General features: G+C 40.0%; 1 long non-coding RNA gene across 1 annotated transcript; it reads right to left on the reverse strand.

Annotated features, from left to right (window-relative positions):
- Nucleotides 1-8,902: 8,902 nt before the first annotated feature.
- LOC123724447 (uncharacterized) lies at nt 8,903-15,903 on the reverse strand. The gene is made up of 2 exons (XR_014395938.1): nt 15,407-15,903; nt 8,903-11,717 (listed from the first exon to the last, which is right to left on the reverse strand). It is a non-coding gene; the product is annotated as an uncharacterized LOC123724447 (long non-coding RNA).
- Between the last annotated feature and the right edge of the window lie 353 nt (nt 15,904-16,256).

A 16,256-nucleotide genomic window follows, 5' to 3' on the forward strand; every position in this document is an offset into this window, starting at 1 on the left:
GTCTCACAAAGATAAGATGTTGCAAAAGGAAGAAGAATGCCCATGGCCCTCTGCCCTGAGAGTGGATACTGCCTCTCTACACTCAGCCAGAATTCACTCAGTGTCTGTGATGTGAACCTCAGTCTCAATGTGGAGTCAGACGTCATATCAATGAACTGGTCCTCCTCTGCAGAGCTGAAACCAGTTGGAGCTGGTGCATTGAAATGATCTCTCACCCAGTCATATTGGGAACTGTTTTCAGGGAAGTACTTTTTAAAGAATCCCATCAGTGATGAAATATGCTATATGGAATCACTGAGGTGGCATCATAGTCAGTAGTGTCAACAAATTCATGCAGGTTCTCGAATGAATCAGTATTTCCTTCATCAAGTCACCTGCCCCACATTGCAAGCTTTCGAGTGAAAGAGCTGCTCTTGTCTATGACCTGAGGGAGGTGTTTATCTTTCCCTTGTAGATTTGGTTCATTTAGCTTTCCAAATATGTCACTCAGGTAGGCCAGTTTTGCCAGGAAGTTCTCATCACAACATTTTTCTGCGAGGTCATACTTGTGCTCCTGCTCCGAAAACATTCTTATCTGCTCTCTGAGCTCAAAAACTCGGGACAAGACTTTTCCTCGTGATAGCCACCTTGCTTCACTGTGAAACAGCACAGCTTGATGTTCAGCTCCCATCTCCTCACAGATAGCAGAGAAGACTCTTGTTTTTAGTGGTCTGGTCTTTATAAAATTGACTACACCTACAATGTCAGTCACAACCTCACTTAATTCAGAGGAAAGGTGCCTTGATGCCAGTGCTTCACTGTGTATAACAGTGTGTCCACGCAGCATTAGGTGAGGCCTTCTTGATGAGTGCCCGAAGTCCTTTTCTCATCCCTGCCATGGTCTGTGCACCATCACTGCAAACACCAATGCAGTTCTCCCACTTTAGCCCATTCTCAGTCAGGAAGTAGTCCAGCATTTTGAATAGCTCTTCAGCTGTGGCTCTGTCTCTGACATATTTACAAAAAAGTAGATCCTTACACAGGGAGTTTGTCATGTCAAAACGTACATAAGCGATAAACAAACAGTCTTTGTTGCTGTCAGTTGCTTCATCGAACTGTAAGGCAAAACGTTTGTCGTTGAGTTTATCTACCAGCTGTTCTTTAAGATCGTTAGCAATGTCATTTATACGTCTGGCGACAGTGTCATTGGACAGAGGGATAGTTTTTATTTTTGCAGCACTTGCGTCATCCAGTATGACAGAGACCATGTCAACCCGGCCAGCATCTACGACCATCTACGATCAACCTACCGAAGCGCAGCTCAGAGTAAATATTTATTGCATTTTCCTTTTCCAAATGGGCGTAATTTAGAATGCATACGATAATGTATTTACGATAGCATAGCTGCTGTTTCTTTTATTCCTCAGTCTTCCCGCTCTTTCATTCAAGCCCAACCCCCTTTCTTTGTATAACAAGCCGCTATGTCGGCTCCGTCCACCAGGGAAGTTTTCTGTATGACATAATTTGTATTCTGTGTATATGTAATTCTGTGTGATTAGTTAGGTATTTAGTAAATAAATAATTAAACCCAATTTTGTATTGCTGATTCAACTTGTTAGCCAGGGTTCGTGAAGATAACCAAGAATTTACAACTTTCATTATGAGATTTATGAGATTTACAATGTCTTTTGGGTGATAAAACCTAAAGAGACCGCATTCCAGAGCATGAGTTAATGTTTCTGTTTTATATGGTACCAGGGAGAGATGACCCCAGGGCCAGACCCTGGTCTCTACACAAAGAGTAGTGTTTTTACAGCAGATACTCTCTGCTGCGAATTATAAGTATCTTTCATACAAATCTTAACCTTGTGACCCGTTCTATACATCTATTGTTCGTCATGTAGGTTGAAAGGGCTATAAAAGACCTTTGTACTTTTGTCCCGTGGGTCCACCAGCCATCATTATCGTAGGGCACTCAATTGATTCACTTTATATGTGTACGTTGTATTGACCTGCTCCCTTATAAGTGAATAAAGATTTAGTTTAAGAATAACTCTGACTTGTGTGATAAGTTTGTCTCCTCAATTGATATTAAAGAAATTAACCACCACATTTGGCGATGGGGATGTGAATCTTCACTTGGTGACTGCTCCTGGTGACTTGGGTAAATGGTGCACGAGGGATTCCTCAAACTTGGGATCTCAGGGAGACCACACTTCGGGAACTGAGCAAATGGACCCACCTTTGATCTGAGAGGCAGCGAGCCGAGTGAATACCACATCTCGAACGTAGTTTTAAAAAAAAGAAGGTGAGCGAAATACGCAACGTGGAGTTTTAGAAAAGCCTCGTAGGCGCTGAGTGTGTATTCCTGTGTGAGTGAGGGGGGGCACCTTGGAGGTGTAAACAGTGCCCAGTCAGTAGGCTCTGAGTGTGTATTCCTGTGTGGAGGTGTAAACAGGGCCCAGTCAGTAGGCTTAGTGTGTATTCCTGTGTGGAGGTGTAAACAGGGCCCAGTCAGTAGAATCTGAGGCTGAGTCAGCTATCTGTGTGAACTGGATGAAAACTAGAATCTGTGTTTACTAGTTAAGACCATTTATGATATAGTATAAGATAGTAAGGTGCACCTGTAATTGTTTTAAACCTGTAATTATTTTAAACCTGTACCCCATTTAGAAGTATTGAAAGATGTAAATGTATGAGCTACATTATCCTAGGAACTAACCATGAGATAGAAATGTGAAAATATTCCTGCAGGTTAAAATATTGTTGAAAAACAACTGATTGATTAGGTATGTTTGGGAATAGCATTGTGTGACTGTGATATGAGAGTTGTGTGAATGTGGAAATGAGTCTTAATCTGACATTTGGATAGTAACATATACAAACCGGGGTGGTATTGAGAGCAGGATGATAGTTTAGAAAGCAGCAGAAGGTCTATAGTTCCTGGGAGGCTTTATTTTGCCGTGGTCTCTGGGAGGTTAGAGAACCGTTGAGGATCCCATGGTCATTGTCCGGGAAACAAAAGTTTATTTTTGGTTCTGCTGGGAGTATGTTTGGAGAGCTGCTTCGTAGCTGCGGAGAGTCCTTGAAAAAGCAAATGGAATGGTTGTCGTGATTACCTAAGAATTTCTTATGTTTTATATGAATTCTTTGAATATATGAAAATATGATGAATTGTATGTGTGTATAATCGATTAGTAGAGATTTGATAAAGTAATACTGGGAATATAATTAGATACAATTTAAACAACCCATATGTAGACGAACATAGGTTTTGAGTTGGCATCTTTAATGGATAATTTGATAAAGATGAGGTTTAAGCATTATTAAACAGTCTACAAAGTCTGGCCAATTGTCTCAGAAACTGGAGTGTGTCCACTTTCGGGTAAGTTATCCTAACGATGTAACTATAAAACACTTATTGGATTTTCTCTGTCCGGGTACTACATTTGAAATAAAACTGCCCTTAAGGCCTGGGGTTCTTCCCAGTATGAGAGGAGTTGCTAGATTTATTGAATAAACCTTTTTCCATAAAGTTAGAGTGAACCAAGGTAACTATGTAAATGTCTCTCGGACAAGGTGATTTTTATCAATATACACTCTAAAAAGTAAAGGTTCCTGGAGTGTCCTTTAGGGGTTCTTCAAATTGAAACTGTGGGGGAACCCCTAAAAGTTATTTGAAGAACATTTTGTGGGAACCCCTATAAATTCTTTGAAGAACCCCTTATCATGGTTCCTCAAAGAACCTTTTGGGGTTCATTTTTTAAACTCCCTGTCCACCCTCCCTCCGTTATAAAAACATATTTTAATAATAACAATATTGACAATATGGATTTAAATAATTATTTGTTTATTTAGTGGCACCACAAATGTGAATTAATATTTACAAAACAATTTACCAAACAAAACACATTACAAAATTGCAACATTTCTGCAGACATGTCAGACCATAATAAATAATACATTTACTTTGTATAATGCTTTTCATGACATTTAAAAAATATATAAATAATGATGTACAATAAAAACAACATTCATTTTTAATGTATCATAGGTAAACTAACAATATTGTAGACTTGATGCTAAATACAGTTTTTTTCAGCTTTAGTGTGTATATCGTATCTACTTAGTTATGTTAGGAAGTTTTCCATCTTTATGACCGGCCCTGGTAACTTCACCCCAACTTATCTTATCCCCAGAACACAGTAACTTAACAACATAAGTGTTTTTCTGACATTTTGGGGAAATTTAAGGGAAAATAAAAAATACAGCCGTAGCAGAGCCCCAAGTCCCATGGGGACGTCCTCGAGGGTGTGGATGTTCTCCCCATCAAAGGCCAGTGGGATTTCACTCTCATGGTGAAATGGATTTCTGCCGATGTGCAATAAAGGAGTGAAGAGCGGTGAGATCTGTGTCAACAAAAGTAAGAAAAGATTGATACACAAACAATTAACAAAGAACATAACAAATGTTCAGCTGTAGTTTTATATAAGCATGTGTAACAGTGTAGGTTCCGTCCCTCTCTTCGCCCCAACCTGGGCTCGAACCAGGGACCCTTGCACACATCAACAACTGACACCCACCGAAGCATCGTTACCCATCGCGCCACAAAAGCCGCGGCCCTTGCAACGCAAGGGGCAACCCTACTTCAAGTCTCAGAGCGGGTGACGTCACCGATTGAAACGCTATTAGCGCGCACCACCGCTAACTAACTAGCCATTTCACATCGGTTACACATGCACACCTATGTTTATGAAGAAACAGATGATTGGTGCATAGGCATACCTTAAAGGCCACTCGGGTCCTCATTGAAGAGGTAGGGCAAGAGCAGGATCACTGCTGTGGTCTCCAGTCCAAGCAAAGTAAAGCAATGATCTTACTACACTTGCTAATTTTATTACAAAATACATTAGAGAAAGGGAAGGAATAAGAGCAAATCCCTCTTCTGTATTGTCCTTCAGGGACTGCCAAAATAGCAGGATGATGACCTCACCCCTGCCTTGCCTCTCTACCTCTGATAGTCCTTGAATTATCTTTTTGTCTATATCCATTCCATGGACTTGATTCATTTCTGACAAGATCTGAAAAGATCATTTGCACACATATGAGTGCTAATAGATTTCAGTTTGTATTGACTGCTATGTAGGTAAAATGTACACTTCAAATGCAGCTGTCCTGCAACATATCTGTACCTTCTTCTTGATCCCAATTGCATTGTGTCCATGTTCTGTCCTATAAGAATATCAAAGGAAGAGAAAATGTGTCAAAGAATAGTCTTACAAGCATTAAAACATATATACATATATTAAAAAAATATTGAAAGATAAATGGCATCAACATACAATTGAATGTAAAATAGAAGAACATATTGGAGAAAGCACTAGCCAATACAGTACTGCCATACAGTAACAGTACTGCCATACAGGCATAATATCACATTTCAAGATATCTTTGTACACAAATTGTTCAATATTTTATCAGGCTGCCTTGAAAGATAATACGCAACATTTTGCTGCGTGGCAAAACTGTGTTTGGATTCTGAAGGGCATTTATATAAAAGAGGTAGTCTAGACACTGTATTAATACCATTATGCACTTGAATCCCATCTACAGCTACCATCTAAGATATTAATTTCCCTCCACAAGGGGGCGGACATGTAACGTTTCCAAAATGGGATAGTATTGTACGTGTAACGTTATGCCCCCTTGTGAGTTAATAGTATTGCATGCTGTAGCAGGCTATATAAAGAGGAAGACCTCCATTGACGATTCAGTTCGTTGTAACATCTCATCTGGACAGGTCACCGTCCTTAGTTAGTTAGTTAGTTAGTAAGTTAGTTAACAAAGCTAACGTTAGCTAGTTCATTCTCACAAAAGTGAGAACTGCTCTATTGGAAACTTACGTTAATGAGTGTAAAGCCATATTGGCTTTATGGAAACGATATACAATATATGGGAAATAATATAGTTCAGGAAATAATCCAAAACTACTTCTGCCTAGTTAGGACATAACGTTAGCTAGCTAGCTAACGGTACTGTACTGTAGCTCATACAACGCCGACGGTCAAACCCGGCTTTCTAATATTTACATTAATTAGCTATAGTAACGTTATGGAAGCTATCACAGAAAACCATCATTGTCTTCATTATTCATTATTAGTATGTTATATTATTATAATAAATTATTTAGAGACATATTCAGAGCCAAACATCAACCCAAATTTTACCTTTTTAACTGTTGTCGCATCCAAAGTTGTCACCATCGTTTTCAGTTGTAATTGCGAAGTTCCCGGAAGAAGTCCAGCAACAACGGAGGTTCCTCGATGAACCCACCTTCTAACAAGTTCTTTGAAGAACCTTTTGGGTTGTTTTTCATTGACCAAGAACCCTACGGTTCTTAGGGGATCTGAGAACAACTCCAGTTGAACCCTTCATTTTTAGAGTGTAGTCGGCTCTATTTACTCTCAGATTCAAAAAATGCTGATTAGCATCAATGATCAAGTCAGCTGCTGCTGCTCCAATACAGTATGAGGTGAGACGGTGAACTGGTGTTGAACTGGGCAGTCAGCTGCTGCTGCTCCAATACAGTATGAGGTGAGAAGGTGAACTGATGTTGAACTGGGCAGTCAGCTGCTGCTGCTCCAATACAGTATGAGTTGAGAAGGTGAACTGATGTTGAACTGGGCAGTCAGCTGCTGCTGCTCCAATACAGTATGAGGTGAGAAGGTGAACTGACGTTGAACTGGGCAGTCAGCTGCTGCTGCTCCAATACAGTATGAGGTGAGACGGTGAACTGACGTTGAATCATAATGATTAAGTTAATTAAAATGAATTTGTGAAACTGTTAAAAAAAATGGTATATGACATATTAAATATTACATTTAAGTCATTTAGCAGACGCTCTTATCCAGAGCGACTTACAAATTGGTGCATTCACCTTATGATATCCAGTGGAACAACCACTTTACAATAGTGCATCTAAATCTTTTAAGGGGGGGGGGGGGGGTTAGAAGGATTACTTTATCCTATCCTAGGTATTCCTTAAAGAGGTGGGGTTTCAGGTGTCTCCGGAAGGTGGTGATTGACTCCGCTGTCCTGGCGTCGTGAGGGAGCTTGTTCCACCATTGGGGTGCCAGAGCAGCGAACAGTTTTGACTGGGCTGAGCGGGAACTGTGCTTCCTCAGAGGTAGGGGGGCCAGCAGGCCAGAGGTGGATGAACGCAGTGCCCTTGTTTGGGTGTAGGGCCTGATCAGAGCCTGAAGGTATGGAGGCGCCGTTCCCTTCACAGCTCCGTAGGCAAGCACCATGGTCTTGTAGCGGATGCGAGCATCAACTGGAAGCCAGTGGAGAGAGCGGAGGAGCGGGGTGACGTGAGAGAACTTGGGAAGGTTGAACACCAGACGGGCTGCGGCGTTCTGGATGAGTTGTAGGGGTTTAATGGCACAGGCAGGGAGCCCAGCCAACAGCGAGTTGCAGTAATCCAGACGGGAGATGACAAGTGCCTGGATTAGGACCTGCGCCGCTTCCTGTGTGAGGCAGGGTCGTACTCTGCGAATGTTGTAGAGCATGAACCTACAGGATCGGGTCACCGCCTTGATGTTAGTGGAGAACGACAGGGTGTTGTCCAGGATCACGCCAAGGTTCTTAGCACTCTGGGAGGAGGACACAAATATATTACATTATATATATATATATTACAATATATTAAATATATTATTAAATATATTACGCTATTGTTATCATATAGAAACATCATGGAATATTGTACATCATATTAGCATCAACATACATTATTGTTTCATTCAATTTCACATAATAAGGATATTTAATGTTTAAAGATACAGAAGTCAGAACCCATCACCTGCTATGTAAAAGAGACAGAAGAATGCACAATGGTCAATGTTATCTGGGATCCTTGGGACATCCCTACCCTAAACCCTAACCTTAACCATTTTAAATGTCAACTTCAACAGGTTAGGGACATCTCAAGGATGTGTCTCTAACTGCAAATACGTGTGATTGATAGTTGGTATTCAGCAGTCATAAAGCCTTATATACTTTAATGAACTACTAAAATAGTGATGTTGTCAGACAGCATAGACAGCAGTTCTACACTTTATTGACTGACTGATCCATTCATCCTTCCATCCCTCCTCAGCCTTCCTCTCCTCTGAAGACCTAGTGAGGGTGGAGCTCAGTCAGAAGTGCTGTTGAGGGACTGGTTAGGAAAAACCATTCTACAGCCAGAGAGGTCACAGATGGTTTAGTTGGTAAATATTTATGTCCCCTTAGCGGTTCATCACCTCAGCAAAAGGGAATATGTTCCATCATCCATGTTTATTTATATTAGTGCAAATTGTCCACTGATATTGGTGCAATTTCTCACCCCTTTTGGCTGTATGAAAGTTAATTTCCCCTCAGACACACATTTGTTCTTTGATATTATGAAGGTCATATGTGTAGAATGTACTTTTCCCCACTCATTCACCCCACCTCCTTACATTGCTTATGCATATTTGGTGGCCAGACTCAAATTCCAAACAATGCCCATCCTGGCAGATCTAAACCTAATGCGAGCACATTGTGACTTTTGTGCATCCAGACCTAATGCAGACCTTGTGCATCCAGACCTAATGCAGTAGTCACATTTAGGTGCCAGGTGTAACTGACGCCATAGATGTTCCATATCCATTACTTTGAATGTTTTATATAATATGACTAAATGTGTTTTATTTCTGTGTATCAGGGGCAGTCAAGAAATGGAACAGCAAGGCCACAGAACATGACATAAGCAGAGCTGTGGGAGACCACCTCAAGCCCCTGTTAGAGCCGGAGGTGGTGTTTACCACTCCACCACGCCTTCAGCAGGCTGGAAAAGTGGGATTGATACTGTTTTTCATACTAAGATTGGTCAGTCATTGGGTTAACTTGTTGAAATCAAATCAAGCTTTATTTATACAGCACATGTCAGACATGGATGCAACACAATAGCTTCACAGGAATAAAAAGAAAATAAACTGAAATATTTAGAACACAACAAACAGAAGAATAACAACTGAAAGACTAATGAATATTCTAAGGAAATGCCATTGATTAAAATATTAATTGGATGCAATATCCAACCTAAAATATAAGCTTGTTTTTTAGGAGGGGTTATGATAGACACCATGGGGGTGTCCACTGGAAGTTGACTAGTAACAACAACTGGGACCTAAAAGACACCCACCATGAGACCCACTAAATCTGCCCAAGAAGAGACAAACAAAAGAAAAACCCACACCAAAATTAAAGACAGGAAGTAGAGCAACTAAAGGTGTTGACTCTCCACATCTATCAAAACAAATGGAGCACTGGGCCAGACACTCTTAAATAGAACCTGGACCAGCTCAGGTGAAACACCTTCCCACTAACGAGATGGACAAGCCAGCACAGGTGTAACACATACTGACTAACGAGGTGACGCCAATCAGTGCTATACGAGCTATACGTGCTAACGAGCTAAAGTCCAACCTCAAAACATAAATGGAAAAACCAAAGCCTGTAACACCTTCCCCCTTATTAAGACAACAAATATATCCTATATTGTTGTTGGACAAGTTTGCTCACCACCAACAGAAAACAACTTACATTTCACATAATCAACTACAATGCTTCACCTTCTACAATATAAACATGGTGTCTACTGGCTGTCAACAATTAAAAACAAGAAAAAAAACACGTATTTCTAAATAATAATATACAATCGTATTATTTTCTCTCCTTTTTCTTTCTATAGAATCCTAAAACTCACTAGCTTCTAGAACTCTCGTCCCCTTGGAACGAGCCCAAACAAAACTCATCTCCAATACGGAAAAACGTGCAGTTAAAATAAATTGGGATCCATGGTAACACACTGGTTAAATGCAAAATAAATATTTTTGACTGCCCACCAAGAGACAATCAGAAACCAAGTTGTCCTTACCATGGACATGTCTGATTTCAAGAGGAAACTCCTGCAATATCCGTAGTAACTTTCCACCTCACCGCAGAGCTTCTCTCTCTTTTCCGGGTTCACTCGATAAGCATGTTGGATCAGGGCCCAGTCCCCAATGTCATGCTCAATTACATTTGGTTTGGCACATCTGAGAATGAACCCTGATATTCTAAAAGCAGGGCAACAATGTCAATGTAATTGTACCCAAAAATTGTCAGTTTGTTGCATAAATAATGATACTAAATGTTACATGAATTGTAAATATTGTAACGACCCGGTATTGTGTTCTGTGTTTGTGGGTGTGTTATGGTTCTCATGGCTACTAGCAGGGGTTAAATATGTCAGGACAGAGGGAAAGGTTGGGGGGGTATGATGGGTAATCCCGCGGGATTTGGAAATGCATAAATAGGGATTACTGTCTCATCTTCTTTCTTTTCTGTTCGGGGCCTTGATCTGTCCTTTGGGAGTGACCCTTAACTCGACATGGTATAATTGTGTACGTTCGGCATTTAGCGGCGTGGCCTGAACAATAGCCCAGTTTAGGAATAAACCTGTGTTCTGACCTGCACACCTAGAGTCGTCTCTTTTCCCTTTATGACCCAGCCGGGTCATTACAATATGAAATATCAAAAGCAAATGTACACCCCTTTGTTAATATGTATTGGCAATAATTAACTTAATGGTGAGGCATGGAATAATAAAACATGTATCTTTTGTCAGGCTGAATGTTTGAAATATGAGGTGATTTGAGTCATGCTTCTTCAGTAGTGGAATAAAGACAATTAGCACTTGAAAGTTGTCAAGAAATACTGGAGTGATGTAGGATTGTTAATGAAATTGATTATAGACCAATTTATTATACTGCGTCCATGTGTATAGGCTGCAAGTACTTTGAAATTAAGTTGTTTTCAAGTCATTGAAAAAAAAAAAAAAAAAGAAATCTTTTCAACTTTCACTTTCAACTAGAACCGAACATATATTGGACTTCGGGCATAGTCTTATTTTCAACGTCTTTTGAATTACATTTTGCTAAATGTCAATGTCAAAAAACAGTTTTAACGTGTTCAAATCAATAACCAATATGCAGAAACAGTTGGGATATATTGAAAACCTAAACATTTTGAAGTGTTGTGTTTTGATACAAGTCGGTCACCAACGTGGTAAGTGTAACAACTCTTTTTGTGTTGTTCACTTTTTGTTAAATCTCATAAATAGTACTCTTTCAATTCAGAGCCTGGCTTTTTCCCTCAGAGGCTAATATCCATATCATGCTGAAATCAATTGAATAGGGCAAAACAATTAGGCCTCTACATTATGACATTAAAATACTCCTACTACAATGTTAAAAGATTCTATATTGTGACATTATTTCATTGGTATCATGAAACAACTCCTTTATGTATTTTCTGATGTTTAATCAGAGATCTTTTATCAGAGTATCTCTTCCCACATTGATTACAGCTATGAGATATCTCTCCAGTGTGTATTCTCTGGTGTGATTTCAGGGTTTGAAACCGAATAAAACTCTTCCCACAGTGATCACAGCCAAAAGGTTTCTCTCCACTGTGAATTATTTTATGTAATTTAAGGTCTACTGAAGAGTTGAATCTTTTCCCACATTCAGAGCAGCAGTTAGATTTCTTCCCTGTGGGTCTCTGCTGGTGTTTCTTGAGGAGTTCTGATCTGGAGAGACTTTTCTCTGCCTCGTCAGCATCATGATGTTGTTGAGGCTCCCCAGAAGATCCACAATAGTCCCGTCTCTCTCCTGTGTGAATCACAAAGTCAGACAGACGGTTAAAGGCCCACAACAGCAGAAATCCACTGTTTATTTGAGGTAAAAGGTGATGCCCAGAGCATACCCATGAAGTTGTACAACAATTGACGTCTGTTAAATTTGAGAATTAAGACAGTCAAGTTAGCAACAATAGTCATATTTTGTCTTGTTTTCAAATTAGTAGTAATTAGAAATAAGTTATTAAAGTTGTTGAAATCCTAACAGGCTGACTACACCGCTCGCGTCACAAAATAAATGTAGAAATCTATATTTTTAAAATATTGCACCCACGCTGCTCACGCGTGCCAACGAGCGTCTCCATTGCCAAGGGATAGAATAGAAGCCAGTTCTATTTGTGACGCAGATCGCGCTGAAAGTCCTGCCTCTCCCATCTCCTCATTGGTTTATAGAAGCAGGTACCCACGTGCCATCTCCTCATTGGTTATACCCACATGGGTGACTGAAAGACGAACGAGGTCAGTGGCGGTAATGCACCTAATTTATGAAAGTTGCCAATCGCAATATAAAGTCAAGAGAAGAAAAAGCCTGGAAGGAGGAGAGATGACTAAATACAAAATAGCTAGCAACAGCAGCCAGTTTGGGTTCCGTAAGCAGTGCGCCAGACAACTTTTGGTCTCCAATATAGGCCCCTTTCTGTGTTTGCTAAAATTGGCGCACGAGGGCGATGCACACACAATTTGGTTGTAGAAACTCCTCCCTGCTTGCTAATGAGAAAACCACTAGTTATGGATGTAGTATATCTGGTAATGAGGAAACCACTAGTTATGGATGTAGTATATCTCCCTGGAGCAAAAATGGTGAGCGAAGATTTTAGTTTTTCACAATGTACTCTGAATATTACAGCACAAGACCAGGAGTGCTACTAAAGGAAACTCACATTAAGCTCTGTGTCTATTCACTAATTCACCACCGTGGGGAAAACTCAGGGGAGTTCTCATAGGCTGACTGCAAAAATAGCCTCCATTTACAGGTTGCGTATGAGTGCATTTCACACAATTTTAAGATTATAATTGTAAGGCTCACTTGAATCTCTTGCTTAATATGTTTGTGTTATTGTCTCAAATCAACTGCTTAATACTTAAGAAACACTTCAACCAGTAAAATGCTCTTTGGCAAGCTTTGTCCATCAGCCTGACAATGAGAGTTTGTACACTAAGTGTTTAACAAATTGGCCCATAACTTCACCTAACAACAACATAGACCTACTGTAGGACCCATAACTTCACCGAACAACAACATAGACCTACTGTAGGACCCATAACTTCACCGAACAACAACATAGACCTAGGATTATAAATCATTTAATATTTCAGGTGAAACATGGAAACTAAAATGTCTTTGTCATGACATTTCGTAACCAGATAATTTTGTGAATAATCCCACTAGGCTACTCTGTAATGTGTTGTCATTCTAAATGTCCTGAATAAAGGAAAATAGCTCTGTGTGTTGCACAATAGCCTATCCATCAAGGAACAGTTCTCTACACATTATGAGCTAAGTATCTCTGTGTCCAAACAGACTAACGAGACGCTACTGTAAATCAAGCAGATAATAACACATGATAAACATCAATTTGTTAGGGATGTTGGATCCAACGTGGAGCACGGCATAACTGTCTTTACCAGAGTAATGAATGAAGAATCACATTTGACTGGCATGCAGAAAATGATTTCCTGGATCCGCTGATGATAGTTGAACATGTGACTGTAACTAAACAGCTACAGTATTATGTGTAATTATTGAAGAACCGCGTTAATGACAGTATCCATTTGGGTGTTGTGAATCAACTTAAGGTGACTCAGTTACAACTATTGGATTTAGCAAACTCTGAAATGATTTAGGATTTCTGTGCCCATGAAAACTGTTTTCCCAGCGTAACAAGGAGACACTAAATGTTACGTAGTTCGAGTGCATTTCAGAGATCTAAATACAAAAAAAAAACTGTCCGACAGCAAGATCAAGTATTTAAGTTGAAGTTCATCATATGACAAGCTTAACGTTATGACTATAACTACTGTTCCCTGAAGGAGGGAAACTAGGTACAACATACTATTTAATCCACATGTTATGACTATAACTACTGTTCCCTGAAGGAGGGAAACTAGGTACAACATACTATTTAATCCACATGTTATGACTATAACTACTTATAGATTTGATTAAACACATGGGGTGTGTCTATATGGAAAAATACACTTCATAACATTTCAACCAATCAATTGGTAGAAATAAAATACTATTTAAAAATAAATCTGGGACAGCCCTAGAACATAGTGCATTCAGACCCCTTCCTTTCTACTCATTTTGTTACGTTACAGCCTTATTCTGAAATTGATTAAAAAAAATTAAAGATCAATCTTCAGACAATACCTCATAATGACATCACAATACCCCATAATGACATCACAATACCCCATAAAATTTAGAAAAAAGTTTAGAAATGCTTGTGTAACAGTGTAGGTTCCGTCCCTCTCTTTGCCCCAACCCGGGCTCGAACCAGGGAACCAGGACACATCAACAACTGACATCCCACGAAGCATCGTTACCCATCGCTCCACAAAAGCCACGGCCATTGCAACGCAAGGGGAAACCCTACTTCAAGTCTCAGAGCGAGTGACGTCACTGATTGAAACGCTACTAGCGCGCACCACCGCTATCTAACTAGCCATTTCACATCGGTTACACTTGCATACCAGTAGGTTGTATCTCTGTAGGTCATGCCAGTAGACTACAGTAGGTTGTATCTCTCTAGGTCATGCCAGTAGACTACAGTAGGTTGTATCTCTCTAGGTCATGCCAGTAGACTACAGTAGGTTGTATCTCTGTAGGTCATGCCAGTAGGCTACAGTAGGTTGTATCTCTCTAGGTCATGCCAGTAGGCTACAGTAGGTTGTAACTCTAGGTCATGCCAGTAGGTTACAGTAGGTTGTATCCAAGTGGAAACAATTATCAACCCAATGTGGAAAGTGTTGAATTTGGTCAACAACAAAATGAATGGCTTATTTGCTATGTGAGGTTTACTTGATCCAACAGAAGTTTCGTAATGATTAAGTTGTTATGTGGACACGTGACATACCGACAACTTTGATAAAAACACTATAGGAGTTGTCTCCAGATCGCTATGCATATTCATGCTAGTATCTTAGCATCTCTCTCCATTGAATAGAGGCGGTTGACGACAACAACCCTCATAGAATATAAACAATAGATTACAATAATAAGATGAATCCACCAATCCAAAGACAGGATAGGCAGGACATAGACAACCCACAGTGCTGCTTTGTGGACAACGACTAAAGCAACGACTCCCCTTGTTAGGGCGGAGAGACATCTTGTCAGTATATCCATAATCTTTGGTGTAGCCAACCCAACTCTCACATGGCACTATTGGGAGGCACGGTGTGTAGTAAAACATCACCACATGAAAATCACAACATGCCGTGCCCCCCAGTCTGCGGTCAGCAGATAGACCCTTCTCAAATATATATTATGTTAAGTCACTTTTTGGAAACGGAACGGAGAAAACAAGGGGTAGCTTGCTCTCTACGTCATCTGATTCTAGACATATCAGTCATCATCCCAGGGCCCTCCGTTGAAGAGGTATTGACGAGCAAACTCCGAATATCCAAAGTTAAAAAACAATTTAAGGCGGTACTTACTGGTGTTAATCAGATCTCCTATCTCCTCCTCTTCATCTTTCAATGTGACAGCAATCTCTCCTTCCTTCTTCACTCCAAAAACTGCATCCTCTTCTTTCACTGAAACGTCTTTCTCTTCATTAACTGTAACAGCCTCACCATCTACTTGTTGTTTTACTGTGACATCCTCCTCTTCCTTCTCCTCTTTCATGACAATGTTCAGCCCCAGAGCTTCTTTAACAGGAGGGGAGTAGTTTAGGGAGCTCATTTTCGGGGATGTTATCTAGCTAGCTATCATTAGCGACTAGGCTAGTGCTAACTTAACCAGCCAGCTACTATAGCTAATACAAAATAACGTAATATTAAATTAAATAGGTTAAGAAGTAGATACAACAGAACTGTGTCTAAAACACAGTAGGTAATATACACCGAAAGCGTATAAATAGCTTGAATCTTTCGGCTATGTTGGCTAGCAAGCTACCGAGGTGGTTGACGAGCTGTTTATGAGGAACCGTCCACTAGATTATACGTCACGCTGCAGCATCGCCTGAAAGACGCACATCGCCTTCTGCTGACTGGAGGGAAACGCAGTTGAGGATCATATTTTATTTTCAGACAAAGATTATTTTAAATGAATTTAATTAAATAATACCATTATATTGAGACATACAAAGACAGGAAAGTGTTGATTGATTAGTGCGAATGAAAAATGTTTACTACAGCACATTTATTAAGGCAGTTTTATTAAGTCAAACTAAATCTAAATAAGTAGCCAGCTACTGCAGGTCTATACTGCTCCTACATGGTGTAACAATACATCATGTAGATGTATATAATGAACAGACTAGGTCTATACTGCTCCTACATGGTG

The sequence above is a fragment of the Salmo salar genome, chromosome 01 (assembly GCF_965601325.2).
Source record: "Salmo salar chromosome 01, fSalSal1, whole genome shotgun sequence".
Lineage (NCBI taxonomy): Eukaryota > Metazoa > Chordata > Actinopteri > Salmoniformes > Salmonidae > Salmo > Salmo salar.